Source organism: Ziziphus jujuba, chromosome 1, assembly GCF_031755915.1.
Source record: "Ziziphus jujuba cultivar Dongzao chromosome 1, ASM3175591v1".
NCBI classification, from domain to species: Eukaryota; Viridiplantae; Streptophyta; class Magnoliopsida; order Rosales; family Rhamnaceae; genus Ziziphus; species Ziziphus jujuba.
The window spans coordinates 11,078,626-11,094,183 of record NC_083379.1 but is presented as its reverse complement, the minus strand read 5'-3'; the positions used below and the strand labels follow the sequence as shown (position 1 = coordinate 11,094,183).

The 15,558-nt window shown below is 35.5% G+C and overlaps 1 long non-coding RNA gene and 1 pseudogene across 2 annotated transcripts; one reads left to right on the top strand and one right to left on the bottom strand.

Moving 5' to 3' along the window:
- Nucleotides 1-1,548: 1,548 nt before the first annotated feature.
- On the top strand, nucleotides 1,549-4,343 carry LOC125422996 (disease resistance protein RPM1-like; annotated as a pseudogene).
- A 2,092-nt stretch (nucleotides 4,344-6,435) lies between these two features.
- On the bottom strand, nucleotides 6,436-14,883 carry LOC132799756 (uncharacterized). Of its 2 annotated transcripts, none has more exons than XR_009634560.1 (6): nucleotides 14,425-14,883; nucleotides 13,416-13,500; nucleotides 8,184-13,045; nucleotides 7,798-8,079; nucleotides 7,187-7,327; nucleotides 6,436-6,958 (listed from the first exon to the last, which is right to left on the bottom strand). It is a non-coding gene; the product is annotated as an uncharacterized LOC132799756 (long non-coding RNA). The 2 variants fall into 2 exon arrangements; XR_009634561.1 differs by having other exon boundaries at nucleotides 7,187-7,282.
- Nucleotides 14,884-15,558: the final 675 nt, after the last annotated feature.

Genomic DNA, 15,558 nt, shown 5'->3' with positions numbered 1-15,558 from the left:
AAAAAAATTAGAAACACCCAAACTAAAGCCAAAAAACGCAGAGGAGGCAGCCGTTTTTGAACTGGTGAAATGGGCCAAAACTCCGTAATATTTCCAACTTCTAGTATAGAGTAAGGATGGGGAAATGAGAAGAGGTGGAGAATTTGGTCATGTTTGACTGTTCATTATTGTTCAAGAACGGCCCTCTGCCCTGCTTCTTTACTCTTTGTTTTTCATTTTAGTTTCCCCATTCATAAATACCCTTTTTCTTGTATATCATTTTATTTCTTTTTATTTAGATATTTTCTTTATTAATTTGGAAATACTTTGGGGCTATTAACGTCTTTTCGGCTATCACCTTTTATTTTACGTTGCTTTCTGTACGGTGGCCCTTTTTTTTTTTTTTTGTTGGGTAAATACTGAACTTTCATTGCGAAAAAGCAAAACGCACAAAAAGCCTCCAAGCAAAGGAGGAATTACAAAAGAACACTGCTGCCGAGCATATCAGAAGCTTGGATGTCCAACAGATCACCAGAAAGGGAATCTAAATTACATCCAAGATCAGCCCTGTTCTTGCATTTGATGCACTCGAACCGCGGAGACAACCATGGACCCACATTTTCTTCATTGGACCCCATCCTACCCAATATATATATATACACCAGCGAATTTAAGAATTTTTTAATTGAACCCTTTGCAACTTAACTAAAGTTAAACGCTCGAGCACTCATTTTGGACTAAGCCAGGTGCATGCACTTGGCCATACCCAGCTGTTAGAGATGGTATTGTATCATGTTTAAATAATGGCTCAACAGAGAATCTGTAACATCTCTCCATTATTTAATCAAACTTAACGGGAAATGGAACCCCGTCATGGATGTTAAAATATAAAGTAATTAAAATTTTTAATTAAAATTTTAATATTTATAATTTAATAATTTTTAAATAATTTATCTTTATATATATATAGATATATATAAATAAAATAATATCAGCTTAATATTATTAAAAAATGATTACTAGTTATCATATCTATAATATCCCCAATAAAAATTGATTGCACAAGAAATGGTCATGTCAGCTGATGTGAAAAAAAAATCTCAGTACGTTAAATGTATGCAACTTTTGAAATAGAATATTTTTTTTTTAATTTTTTGCTATGCCCCCACGCACCCCCTGCCCCCCAAATATTCGAACCCAGCTCTCACAGTCTGGGCTGTGGTGCTCTGTTAACCGAGTTTTTTTAAGAAATAGAATTTCACACCCTATAATAAGAAAAGTATATTATTAGGTAGCCTGGTCCGATTAATAAAATCCAAGGGCTGGGCAATATAAAAAATTAGTATTTGTTATTTTAAGAAAGTCGCCCAATTTTGTGAAACAAAGCTTTAAAGTTCATAAGAAAGAGTGGCAGAGGGGCAGCATTGTAAGTATCTTCAGCGTCATACTATATTCAGGGACAAATATTTTTATGAACAAAAATAATCCTTGCTTTATTACCCAAAAAAATAACAATAATAAATAAATAAACAAAGTAAGCAAGAAGTAGTCCTTGCAGTTTCACCGAAAGACAAAAAAGTGGTTCTTGCTGGACAATAAGGATGGATGGGGAAAAAGAAAATGAACATTGATACAGCATTTATTATTATTATTATATTATTTTTCTTTCTTTTGGTAAATTTGAATACGGCATGGTTGATAAAGAAGAAAAAGAGTAAAGCTGTGTTGGGAAGACATTGCATATTTCTCATCGTGAGTGGTAAGAAGATAAAGCTTGGAATGGCGGAGACGGCAGTAGGCATTGCTATCGATCACCTCGTCCGATTGCTGACCCAAGAAGCAAACTTGTCGAGAGGCGTTCGCTCTAAAGTTTCGGGAATAAAAAATGAACTGGAAGCCATTCAGTGTTTCCTCAAAGACGCAGATATGAAGGCAGATCTGGAAGCCCAAGGATCAGAAGCAAGTGGTAGAGCTGCAGGTGTTAGATTATGGGTGAAGGAACTAAGGGAAGTGGCGTTCCACATCGAAGATATCATTGACGAATACGCATTCCACTTGGAGCGACATCTCGGCCGTACTGATCATGATTGCTTCATTGCTTCCCTTGGCAAAGTTGGTCGCTCCATCATCAAACTAAAAGCACGCCACCATATTGCATCTCGCATACAAGAGATCCGAAAAGCAGTTGTTGAAATCAAGGAAAGAAGTCAAAGGTATGGCTTTGATTCAATTGATTCAACATATGATCGTCGATATGTTTCAGGGTACGATCCTCGAAAAGGTTCCATGTATCTTGAGAATGATGATGTTGTGGGGATTGAGTCTTCTAGGGATGAATTGGTTGGTTGGTTGTTAAATAAGGATCAACAACCTCGACGAGCTGTGATTTCAGTGGTAGGGATGGGGGGACTAGGAAAGACAACTCTTGCCAGAAAGGTCTATGATTTAGTCAGAAATGATTTTGATTGTCATGCCTGGATAACAGTTTCGCAATCATACCGGAAGGAGGAGCTACTAAAGAACGTCATAAAGCAGTTCTTTAGGGGAAACAACCGACCTGCTCCTGAGGGAATCGATTCAATGGATGAACAGAGCAAGTAAGAGAATATTTGCAGCAAAAGAGGTACATTGTTTTTTTCGATGATGTTTGGAAAAAAGAATTTTGGGGGGATATACAACATGTTTTGCTTGATAATAAAATTGGTGGGAGGATAGTGATTACGACGCGAAGCAAGGAGGTTGGGGAGTTTTGCAAAATTTCATCTGTTGTCTATGTCCATGAGCTTAAGCCTTTAAATCCAGAAAAGGCTCGAGAATTCTTCTTCAAAAAGGCTTTTCAATCTGAAGTCATGGGACTTTGTCCCCCTGACTTGGAGGATTTGTCTCATCAAATTGTTGAAAGATGTGGAGGACTACCACTTGCAATTGTAGCCGTAGGTAGACTTCTATCCACAAAAGACAAGACAATATATGAGTGGAAGAAATTACACGATGGTCTCAGTTCCGAGTTGGAGAGTAATCTCCATCTTACGAGCATACCAAAAATCTTATCCCTCAGTTATTATGATCTGCCTTACTACCTTAAATGTTGTTTCTTGTACTTCGACATTTACCCAGAGGATTATTGGATCGCGCCATCTAGGTTAATTCCAAAATGGATTGCTGAAGGTTTTGTGAAACCAAGTAAGGCTAAACCAAGTTTTAGTGGAGGACTAGTTACTCGACGCATATCAATTGTCAATGGTTCATGCAATGTTCTTCACAATGTTAACCAAAGCTTTCAGGTCCGTAGCTTTTTGAACTTCAATAGTAGTGATAAAATATTGACCAAGTCTATTTGGAGAACGTTGACGAAGAATTTCAACCTTTTAAAAGTGCTAGATTTTGAAAATAGTATATTGGATTATATTCAAGACGATATTGGAAGTTTATACCATTTAAGATATTTGGATATTAGAAACACGAAAGTAAAGATGCTTCCAAGGTCCATAGGAAAACTGGTAAATCTTGAGACCTTGGATTCAGGGGGCTCATTTGTGGTTGAGATACCGGCTGAGATTAAAAGGCTTGGTAAGTTGCTGTTTCTGTTTGGCTGTGGTCAGTATGAGTACAACTTGGACGACCCACACTTTCATCCATCTCAGGTAAAAGGAATAAAAGTGCATGAGGGGATAGGGTGCTTAGAAGCCTTGCAATCGTTAGCACATGTGGATGCGAGTGAAACAGGGGTTGAGGTATTAAAAGAGTTTGGAAAGTTGACACAGTTGAGTTATTTGGGCATCCAGAAGCTGAGAAGTGAAGATGGAAGGATTCTACTTGGGGCTATCGAGAAGATGGCCCACCTGAAATATCTGCGTGTAAGTACAATGGATGAAGATGATGCCTCATTTGATTCTGAATGGCTGTCATCCTTACCACAATCTCTTGAGATTCTCTGCTTAACAGCTCCCATAAGGAAGTTGCCAGAATCGATAACCAGACTTCAATATCTAGAACGATTAGAAATTGGTGGGTCAAAATTAGAAGACGATCCGGTGAAAACCCTTAAAAATCTGCATAACTTGGTGGCGATGTGGATAGTGTACGATGCATGTAATGGTAAGGAGATGCAGTTTGAGAAGGGAGTGTTTCCAAGATTGAAGGAGCTTCGTATCATGCATTTGAGTGGATTGAAATCAATAGTGATAGAGGAAGGAGCATTGTCTAATCTTCAAGACCTTTTGATTGCTTTATCACTGGAAACGCCAAATATCCATCCGGGTAATTAATTTACTACTACTACTTTTTAACAAATTCAACTATTCTATATATATAGTCCACAAATTCTTCTTTTTTCTTCTTTTTTTTTTTTTTTTTTTTTTGAAATACTACTAAATATTTGTTGCATAATTCATTTACAAGTTGTTTGTTTTATTAACTTTTTAACATTAGAGATATACAACTTGATCTTTACGTTTTAATTTTTGGTTAAGAATTCGAATTGATAAAATGGACTATCTCCAAAATCGATTAATTATAAGATATTAAGAGAATAATATCAATGATCACCTAGGAAATCCCCCTCATATACATTATTTCTCGTTCCTTTTTTTTTCTTTTTTTGTCCTCAGAAAAACATACACACACACACACACACACATATATATATAATTTCCTCGCTTATAACTGGGCTGAAGCTTTATTGTTAGTTTATAGTTTCATAAATATTTTAACTGTAAAATTTTCCAACCTCTGGCTACTTACACAATAGCAATACATATTTTTTCACCATTACAATAATTTCTAATCTATACGAAAAATGATAATGTCTTAAACCTACAACTTTATGGGTATAGGCACAAGGGGTATTACCAGTAAGCCAACCTCATTTAACTATATTATACATATTTACATGTGCTCTACACATGGGATTTTCAAATAAAATATATAAATTGAGTTGTATGAGTGAAAATACTAAGAAATTACAAATAAAAAAGGTAAAATGCATATAGTTTTTTTTTCTTTTTTTGGTAATAAAAATTCATATATATAAGTTTCATTCATAACAAATAGATAAATCATATATATATATATATATAAGAAAGTTCCAAGATAACAAATAGATAAATCATATATAAATAAGAAACTTCAAGAAACTTATTATAGTAAAAGATCAATTTTGCGTTAATGAAACTCATTATTTATACATCTATAATACTGTATAGATATATATATATATATATATATATATGTATGTATGTATGTATTATCATTTCAAGTTCTAATTATTTTTATTTTTATTTGAATCCAACATAATTTACGAACGGCTTAAATCTGCTCCTTTAATTGGTTTTTTTTTTTTTTTTCTTTTTGTTCTTCCAAGACAAGTGAGGTGGTGAATGCGAGTTGTCAATCCCTCTCTTCTTTATATTTAGAAAAATTATTGCAATGCTGACCCAAAAAAAAAAAAAAAATTACTTCTTTTTTTTATTTATCTTTTTTTTTTTTTTTGGGGGGGTGAAAACTTGTTTTTCTCTATTTGTTGCTGGAGTCTTGAGAAAAAAAAAATTGGCAAAAATATTATATATCTACATGTATATATTATGTTTAATTAATTAGTAATAATATAAAATTTATTATTCTACTTTAAAAAAAAAAAAAAACTTGAGGCATCTATATAGTATACTTTCAATTCCTGGCGGTTAATATATATAATTTCTTATATATTGATACAGTATGTTTTGGTTTTGTGATGAGGTAAACTAATTGAGCACTCAAGCAGTTTGTTTTTTCTTTTGGGTAATATTGCACTGCTATGTTGATGCAAGTGTCACTTCAGAGCTCTCATTTTACCTGTTCCACTAAGTTTTAATTTTTTTTTTTCCTTAAATTGTTTGGCTTTGTCTAGCAATGTATGAGACAGTTCAGGATTTCTAATTTCTTGACCATTCAGAATTTGTAATATCCAATAACTTCAGAGTATTTCGAATATCATGTTGTATGCATATTTGAACAGGACTTTACTGTATTTCGTGGAAAAGTTCTGATCATTTTTTCATACTTAATTAAACACTTGAAAAATCTTTTACATTATTTGATTACAAATGGAAATTAGCATTGAAATTAAACGACGATCAATAAAAAATGATATGAAATCTCTTGCATCTAAAAAAATCCAAATAAAATTTTGGTTATTGTTATATGTAAAGGATTGTGTTTTGAAATCATTTACTCGAAAAATTACAATGGGCATTTCTAAATATATTAGAATTAAGAAAATTTTATCCTTTTTGGCGCAAAAATATGACATATATATATATATATATATGTGTGTGTGTGTGTGTGTGTGTGTGTGTGTGTGTGTGTGTGTGTGTGCGCGGGGGGGGGGGGGGGGGGGGAATTCAAATTCAGTTGTGCATTCCCAAAACTTATTATATAAATACACACACGTATAAAAATTAGGCCACTGAATTGAAATGAAGGAAATAAGAATTATAGTAACCATAATGTATAAATATGGGTTGCTGTATTATTTTTGGTAAAATTATATCTACAATATGATACACTAAAAAATCATACATATATATGTATATATATATATATATATATATGTATTGTAAAGTCTTGGAATGCTGAGAGAGTGAAAAGTTCCAACATCATCTCCTGCTATTTTTGTGGTGTGTGCTCAAAGATTGATTCTAGACTCTCAGGTATGGTTTTGTGTTGCCGGTGAGCTCAATTGTACAAACATAAACTCACCAAGTAACCATGTAAAAAAGTATATTAAAACACACAAAAGAGACTGTTTTAAAAAAAACACAAAACAAATAACAGATCCGAAATTCTGCAATTTCTATCTCTCTAGTTCTTGTTCACAAAGAGCACAACTTGATATGATTTTGAGCCATTGACCCACACACTAGAGATGAAACATATGAGAACAGGGCAACTGTCTCACTTCTTCCTTTTCTCTGTACTTGGCTATGCAAATACAGCATTCCTGCCAATTATGACACAACAGAAGAAAATAGTGAGTACACAAGAACATCTACTAAATATTGCATGTGGTTGATCAAATTTAACTTGAAAATCTTATCTTTTTAAACAGTGATGAGACAAGAAGAGAGATATAGAGAATCTAAATTCAAGAAGTTACTACAATATGAAATGCCAAACCAATGTATATATCGACTAGCTTAGCTATTCCAAATAATGAAGAGTGACTTACTGGATCTTCATTGGCAGGGCCTAAAATGTGAAGTTCAGCCGCACCACTGCACCGACAGTGTGAAGACTACTCAGCCATCATTGTTGACAATGGTTGCTGCAATTAACACCAAAAAATAATTTGCTCAACAATTGTGGGCACCTGTCAGAAGAAGTTGAAAATGGTGGCCATGTAACCGACTTAGTAAGGTTATAAATAGGCTCGTTGCATGCGTATTCAAGCCAAGTTGAGCAAGCTCAATATCATCCCAAGTGAGGAATATTAAGAGTAAACTCCGAGAGAGAGTGTTTAAGTCTCCAGAGAAAGCTTGAGAGAAGAGTTGAAACTCCAGGAGAGAGTTTGATAATAAATAGAGAGAGATTCCACGTGAGAATTAGAGAGAGAGAGAGAGAGAGAGAGAGAAATTTGTGTTTTGTATTTTATTTCCAAGAAAGTAATAGAATTCTTTTTATTTTTTTTCTCATATTTCTTCTCTAAAGTGGTCAGAGAACTACAACAAGTGGTATCAGAGCTCCAGGTCAAAAGCTTGGGTTCAAAATTTGAAAAAATAGAGCCTCTGTTCTTCAAGTTGGTGTTTCGAAAAGTTGCTCAAATCAATAATTTGACAATACCAGGTGAAATTAATCGACGAGATGAGAACAACCAAGTTCGTCGGAGAGAAACGATGATCCTAACGCGCCTTCACGCACCGCCTGAAATTTTCTGCAGCAGAACACGAGCCTCACGCGCTGCATGTGCCGTCTGGAGGTTGAAGACGACCACGTCAGCAGACAAATCATCGCACGCAGCCACATCATCTACCACGCGACCCAACACATCGTCAGCCACGCAATGGCCACATCATCTACCATGTGTTGACACGTTAACACAATCTGCCGCATCATCAGAAGTTTCTAAAATTACAAAACAACCCCTAAATTGTTAGAAATTACAGATTAACCCCTATAGTTTCTGTATTTACAGATTGACCTAGAATATTTGAGAAATTACATTTTACCCCAAAAATTTTGGTAACTATATTTTGACACCGGAAGAGTCAAGTCCACCATTTTCGGCCTTTCCGGACGCAACTGGTAACTCTGTTTTGCCAAATTCGACTCAATTTTTTGCCAAGCCATAATGTTAATGGAAGAATCATCTTTGAGAGCTATGGTTAAACTCACTACCATAAATTATACACTTTAGAGACCTCGGATGGAAACTCTCCTCAATTGTAAGGATCTGTTTGATCCTATAGAAGCTAAATGAGAAAATTCCGATCCCAGCAAAGAAGAAGAATGGAAGAAATTAAACAAGAAAACAATCGGTCAGATCAGGCAATGGATCGACTACAGTGTCTTCCATCATGTAGCGAAGGAAACGGATGCATATGTCCTCTGGACAAAATTGAAAGACATGTACCAGGCCAAGACTGCTTGGAACAAAGCCCTGTTGCTTAAACGATTGGTAAATCTAAAATTACAGAGTAGAACTTCTGTAGCCGAACATACTAGTGAGTTCCAAAGCTTGGTAAATCAACTATCTGCTGTGGATTACCAACTAGGGGATAAGGATCAGGCCCTCCTACTTCTAAGCTCTCTTCCATACAGTTGGGAGACATTGGTAGTCTCTTTCAGTGATTCGGTCCCGAATAGCAAACTTACTATGTCTATGGTTAAGGATGCCCTATTTAATGAAGAAGCCAGGAGAAAGGACATTGGCATGGATCAGTCACATGCGCTCGTCACAGAGAGAGGAAGACAGCAAAGAGGTGGTCGAGATAGGGGGATAGACAGGAGCAAAAGCAGAAGCAGATCTACAGACAACTAAAAATCATCATATAAGTGCTATTATTGTGGCCTGAAGGATCACATGAAGAAGAACTGCAGGAAGTTGTTGAGAGAACAGAGATTCCAAGGTAATCAGTCGAAGAAGGATGGATACACACTAGTCACTGTTACAGGAAAAGTGGCACTCTGCTCCACTGAAAAAGAGACATGCCTTCGTATATCAACCTAAGACGTTGAGTGGGTAATCGATACTGCAACATCCTACCATGTCACTTCACACAGAGATTTCTTCAAGACGTACAAAACAGGAGACTTTGGTACGGTAAAGATGGAAAATTTTAGTTTCACAAAGATTATAGGAACTAGTGATATTCAGATAAAAACGAATGTTGGTTGTACAATTACTTTGAAGGATGTCCGTCATGTTCCAGATCTTCGGCTTAATCTACTTTCGAGAGTAGCCTTAAACAAGCAAGGCTATGACAACTACTTCAGCAAAGGCACATGGAAAATGACGAAAGGTCCCATAGTTGTCGTCAGAGGACATATTTGTAGAACGTTGTACAAGATGTGAAAATATGTGCAGATAGCCTTAATATTACAGAAGGAGAGGTATCTCAAAATCTGTGGCACCAGAGACTTGGTCACATGAGTGAAAAAGAATTGTCTACTTTGGTCAAGAAGAAGCTTATCACTGTTTGCAAGGATGCTATGCTAAATCTTTGTAGTCACCGCTTGTTTGGTAAGTAACATAGACGCTCTTTCAGTTCCTCTGCATCGAAAAAATCAGAATTGCTCAGTCTGGTGCACTCTAATGTTTATGGTCCCATGGAGGTGGAATCATCAGGTGGCAACAAGTATTTCCTGACTTTCATTGACGATGCTTCTCAGAAGGTGTGGGTATATTTCTTAAAGACAAAGGACCAGGTATTAGATTGCTTCAAACTGTTTCATACCATGGTAGAATGTGAAACAGGAAAGAAGCTGAAATATCTCCGCTCAGATAATGGAGAATATACTTCCAAGAAATTCGATGCCTACTGCAGAACACATGGCATTCGATATGAAAAGACGATCCCTCGCATCCCACAACATAATAGAATAGCCAAAAAAATAAACCGAACCATTATGGAATAGGTCAGAAGTATGATCAGTATGGCTAAACTGCCAAAGCCATTCTGGGGAGAAAATGTTTGTGCCGCCTACTATTTAATCAACAAATCATCGTTAGTACCGTTGAATTTTGAAATTCCGAAGAAAGTGTGGTCAGATAAAATTCTCTCCTACTCTCATTTAAGAGTGTTCGGTTGTTTAACTTATATACATGTATCTAAGAAGCTTAGATAGAAGCTTGATACAAGATCTACTCCATGCATCTTTATAGGATATGGAGATGAAAAATTTGGATACAGGTTATGGGATCCGAAAACAAAGAAGTTTATTAAAAGTAGGGATGTAGCATTCCATGAAAACCAGACAATGGAAGACATTGAAAACCCAGAATATCTCCTAATTGTAGTTCTAGTACCGAGAATTTTGGTCCTATTCCAGCACCAACACAAATAGCCACAGAGAATAATAAGGTGTATGAAGATATACCAGAAGCAGACGAGGAGGAAGAAGAGGATATTGAACAGGGAGAGACTCAATCCTCTCAAGCAGCTGCAGGGCCATAACAGCGATCAAATGATGGTATACCTCCTGAAACCAGTGGTTTACAAGTTCGGAATCTGAACGAGGCCAAATTCTATCAAAGAGATTTCCAGAATCTAAGTATATTTTGCTTACTGAAAAAGAAGAGCCAGAGAATTTCAAGATAGCTGCTCATCAAGACAAGGAAAAATGGCTACAAGCAATGCAAAATGAGATGGAATCCTTACAGAAAAATCATACTTATGAGTTGGTTGAGCTTCCAACAGAAAAGAAGGCACTAAAAAATAAATGGGTGTTCAAGCTCAAGAAAAATGGCAGCGAAAGGGTGGTAAAACACAAAACGCGATTGGTAGTCAAAGGATTTCTTCAGAAAAAAATAATTGACTTTGATGAAATTTTTTCACCAATGGTAAAAATGACTTCAATTCGAATCATTTTCGATTTACTAGCAAGTTTAAACCTAGAGCTTGAACAGATGGATGTGAAGACAGCATTTTTTCACGGTGATTTATATGAGAAAATCTACAAAAAGCAGCCAGAATGATTTAAGATTTAAGAGAAAGAAAACCTCGTATGCAAGCTGAAGAAGAGTTTGTATGGCCACAAACAAGCATCAAGACAATGGTACAAGAAGTTTAACTCGTTTATAGTAAGTCAAGACTATAAAAGGACTACAGCAGACCAGTGTGTTTATATGCAAAAATTTTCAGATGGAAACTTCATTGCATTTTTGCTATATGTGGATGACATGTTGATCGTTGGACAAGATGCAATGAAGATTAGTCAGCTGAAAAAAGAATTATCTAAATCCTTTGATATAAAAGACTTAGGACCAGCTTAACAAATTTTGGAAATGCAAATAATCCGAGACAGAAAGAATAGAAGGTTATGGTTATCTCAAGAGAAGTATGTAGAATAGGTGATAAAGAGATTCAACATGGATAAAACCAAGCCGATCAACATTACACTTGCAAATCATTTCAAGTTGAGTAAGAGATTGCGCCCTTCATCCAAAGAAGAGATAGAGGAGATGGCTTCAATACTATATTCTTCAGCGATAGGAAATGATGTATGCAATGGTGTGTACTAGACCAGACATTGCTCACGCAGTATGTGTTGTGAGCAGATTTTTTTCAAATCCTAGAAAGAAACACTGGAAAGCAGTCAAATAGATTCTTAGATATCTTAAAGGCACATTAAAGCTGTGTTTGTATTACATGGGAGGTGATCCAATCTTAGAAGGCTATACAGAGGTAGATATGGCCGAAGACCCTGATAATAGAGAGTCTGCATCAGGTTATCTCTACACTTTTACGGAAGAAGCTATGTCATGGCAGTCAAGATTGCAAAAGTGTTGCTTTATCCACTACTGAAGTAGAATACATTGCCACAGCAGAAGCGGATAAAAAAATGTTGTGGTTAAAGTGTTTTCTCACAGAACTGGGCATCAAATAAGAAGACTACAAAATACATTGTGATAACCAAAATACCATAGATTTGAGCAAGAACTCAATGTATCATTCCTGTACAAAGCACATTGACATCCGCTATCATTGGATACGCAAGATAATAGACAACAGTTGCTGAAACCGATGAAGATCCATACAAAGGAGAATCCAACAGATATGCTAACAAAAATTGTTACTCAAGAGAAGCTGAAGCTATACAAAAATATGACTGGAATGGATGGCAGATGACCATCAGTTTTTAAATGCGGCTGGAAGAGGAGAATTGTGAAGTTCAACCGCACCACTGCACCGACAGTATGAAGACTGTTCAGCCATCATTGTTGACAATGGTTGCTGCAATTAACACCGAAAAATAATTTGCTCAACAATTGTGGACACCTGTCAAAAGAAATTGAAGATGATGGCCATGCAACTGACTTAGTAAGGTTATAAATAAGCCCGTTGCATGCATTTCCAAGCCAAGTCGAGCAAACTCAATATCATCCCAAGTGAGGAATATTGAGAGTAAACTCTAAGAGAGAGTGTTTAAGTCTTCAGAGAGAGCTTGAGAGAAGAGTTGAAATTCCAGGAGAGAGTTTGATAGTAAATGGAGAAAGATTCCACGTGGGAATTAGAGAGAGAGAGAGAGAGAGAGAGAGAGAGAAGTTTATGTTTTGTATTCTATTTCCAAAAGAGTAATAGAATTCTTTTTATTTCTCTTCTCATATTTCTTCTCTAAAGTGATCAGAGAACCACAACATAAAATGCAGTTAATATCATTTCAATGTCCTAACTTGATGTCAATTGCTTTATATTTCCAACTAAGTAGGTGAGAAATTTGATCAGCAGATGCTCCTGTGTCATCGGACCTATGTTCAAGTTGTATCCCAGAAGCTACTGATTAATGGCAGACAACAACACAGTAGAAGAACACAGTAGAAAGCAAAGGAGTAGCAGATAGCATTCCAAGCAAGCAGGGAGATGCAGATCTGCATATAACAATGAAAATTTTCAAACTAGCGTGTTCATTCTTCATTGATATATATATTTTAAATCACTTTTTTTGGTTCAAGAGAAACTTGAAGCACCTAAGATTACGTTCATGATATGTGAGAAGATTCATTTTCACTGTAACCCCAAGATTTTATTTGGAAGCAACTATAATGAACAAATCTAAATATTTCCAAAGATAAAAGCCTGAAACTAGGAAAGAGAAAATAACATAGTAATAATATAGACATGTCATGTCTATCAAATTTTCTTTTCTAATTTACCAGATTCATTTTTACAAACTCAGAATGCATATATGGTGAAAAACTATCATAAATAACCAACTAGCTCAAATTCATTCCAAGTTACCTCCTCAAAGAGTCTCATAAACTCCTTCACGCATTGTCCACATTCTCCCATTCTTCAAGCCTTTCCTCTGCATCCAGGTCATCACCTAGAGCAACAAAATTAACTCAGTTTTAGAATTTTTACGTGCTGAAACAGTAAAAGGAAAAGTGTGATAGAAGAGCTCATCTTAACTGAGAATGCATTTTCAGTATCATATCATAACAGAACTTACCATTAAGTTCCACTAAATGCATACCTTAATGACCATCTAGATTACACTAATTCTTTAAAAGGGTATAAATCCATATGCCTAGGAACTTATGTATTCACATAGATAGACATGTTTGATATAATATGAGATAGCATCCGGCAAAATGATTTACCATATTTAACTTTAAACTACTGTCAAAAACCATAAACAGCTGTAACAACCAGCAGACATAACAATATTTTGCTTTGCATACTCAAAATTTAAACCACTTTAATCTAATATAAGACCACAATCTAGACTTTTGGGGATATATATATATATATATATAAAGCGCTATAGAATTCACAGATTGAAACAAAAAGTGATGCAATCAATATAAAACACAATTAAAACTTTGCAGGTAAAAGAAAAATTCACAGTTGTTTGTGCATTGTTACACATTTTAAAACCCATAAAAAGGACAGATGCAAACTAATAATTAAATAAAATGGACCACATATCACAAAGTCAAAGGCAGCTCCCTGCAACTAAGATAAAGTTAACTTTATCGCAAATACTATTCTGGCAGCAAAGACATCATCACAGCTGCCTTAAAAAATTAGTTGTAAAGTGAGGAAACAAGCATTTTACTTGATCTCGTATTCAGTTCCTGTTTAATCATACAGGTGAGCATACAAGAAGCATTTTACTTAATCATGTAATAATTAAAGGATGTTAAAAGGAAACTACAACTTCAAAATCTAGATAATCCAACTCAACTACACCACTTTATTTTGAAACACACAAACATGTCCAATCTTAGTGTGAGGTTGTACTCACTCTTTGACTACCTCCTACACCTCTTCCTCTCGTCCAAGAAGGAAGCTCCTCATCAGTGCCGCGCTGTCCCCTTCCGTAGTGGTAAGTTGCCGCGAACTGTGTCACTCTACACCGATCAGACCACAGCAAACGTCTCTCCGCTCGATCGTCGTTTTGAGTGTGACTCTTGAAGAAACGTTGGATGCCGAATTTGGGAGAGGTTGTGAGTGGTTGCTCTGGTTCGATTTCCACCACTGACACAGACTAAAATTGAACGGAGCGTGGGCTAACTAGCGGAAAATTTGGGTAGGGATTTTGGATTTAGAGCGAAAGTGATTTGGGGAAAGAGACTCCAAAAAATGAATTTAGGAAACAACGATTAAAACGCAGCGTTTCGAGTGAAAAGTTTTTATAGGGTATGTTAAAACGCGGTGTTATTGGATAAAAAAGTAAAAACAACATTGTGACAATTTTCTTTGTAACGGTAACAGTTTGGCCGGTCAACTCACCCATTTTGAGTGACAATTTTTAAAAATTCGTCATAATTTTGGGGGAAAAAAAAAAAAAAGTGAAGAAAGGGAAATTTGGCGTCCTAATTTTTATTTGACTCGATCATACACCTTTTTCGCTGCAAATATTCTCTTACTTTAGAGAAGAAGAAAAGGAAATGGAGGAAACGAGGGAATTGTTTGCTGCCTATTATACCTCTGCTTTCAAAGCGGTCATGTGCACTTCACATGCCATCTAACAGGAGAAAGAAATGAAATTATGGACAGATATTGCAGCCGCCAAATTTCGTTAAAATTCTTGGGACAGAGATGGTAAATATAAAATACAAGGTGTAATTTGTAAATTTGTGTAAATCTGTACCAAAAACCCTTATTTAAATTTTAATCTGCATGAACTCTCTAAATTGTAATGAATTTAATATTATCAATAATATATAGATATATAGAGAAGTTCATCCAGATTAAGATTCAAATAAAAAAGCATATTATCAATAATTTTACTATTAATTTATAAATACTATAGGATTGTGTTTTGAAATTGTGTAAATAAAAAATTAATGGGCATTTCTAAATATGCAACTCAATAAAGACGAGATAATACGCTTGTTCGGAATCAAGAAAATTTTATCCTTTTTGGTGAAAAAAA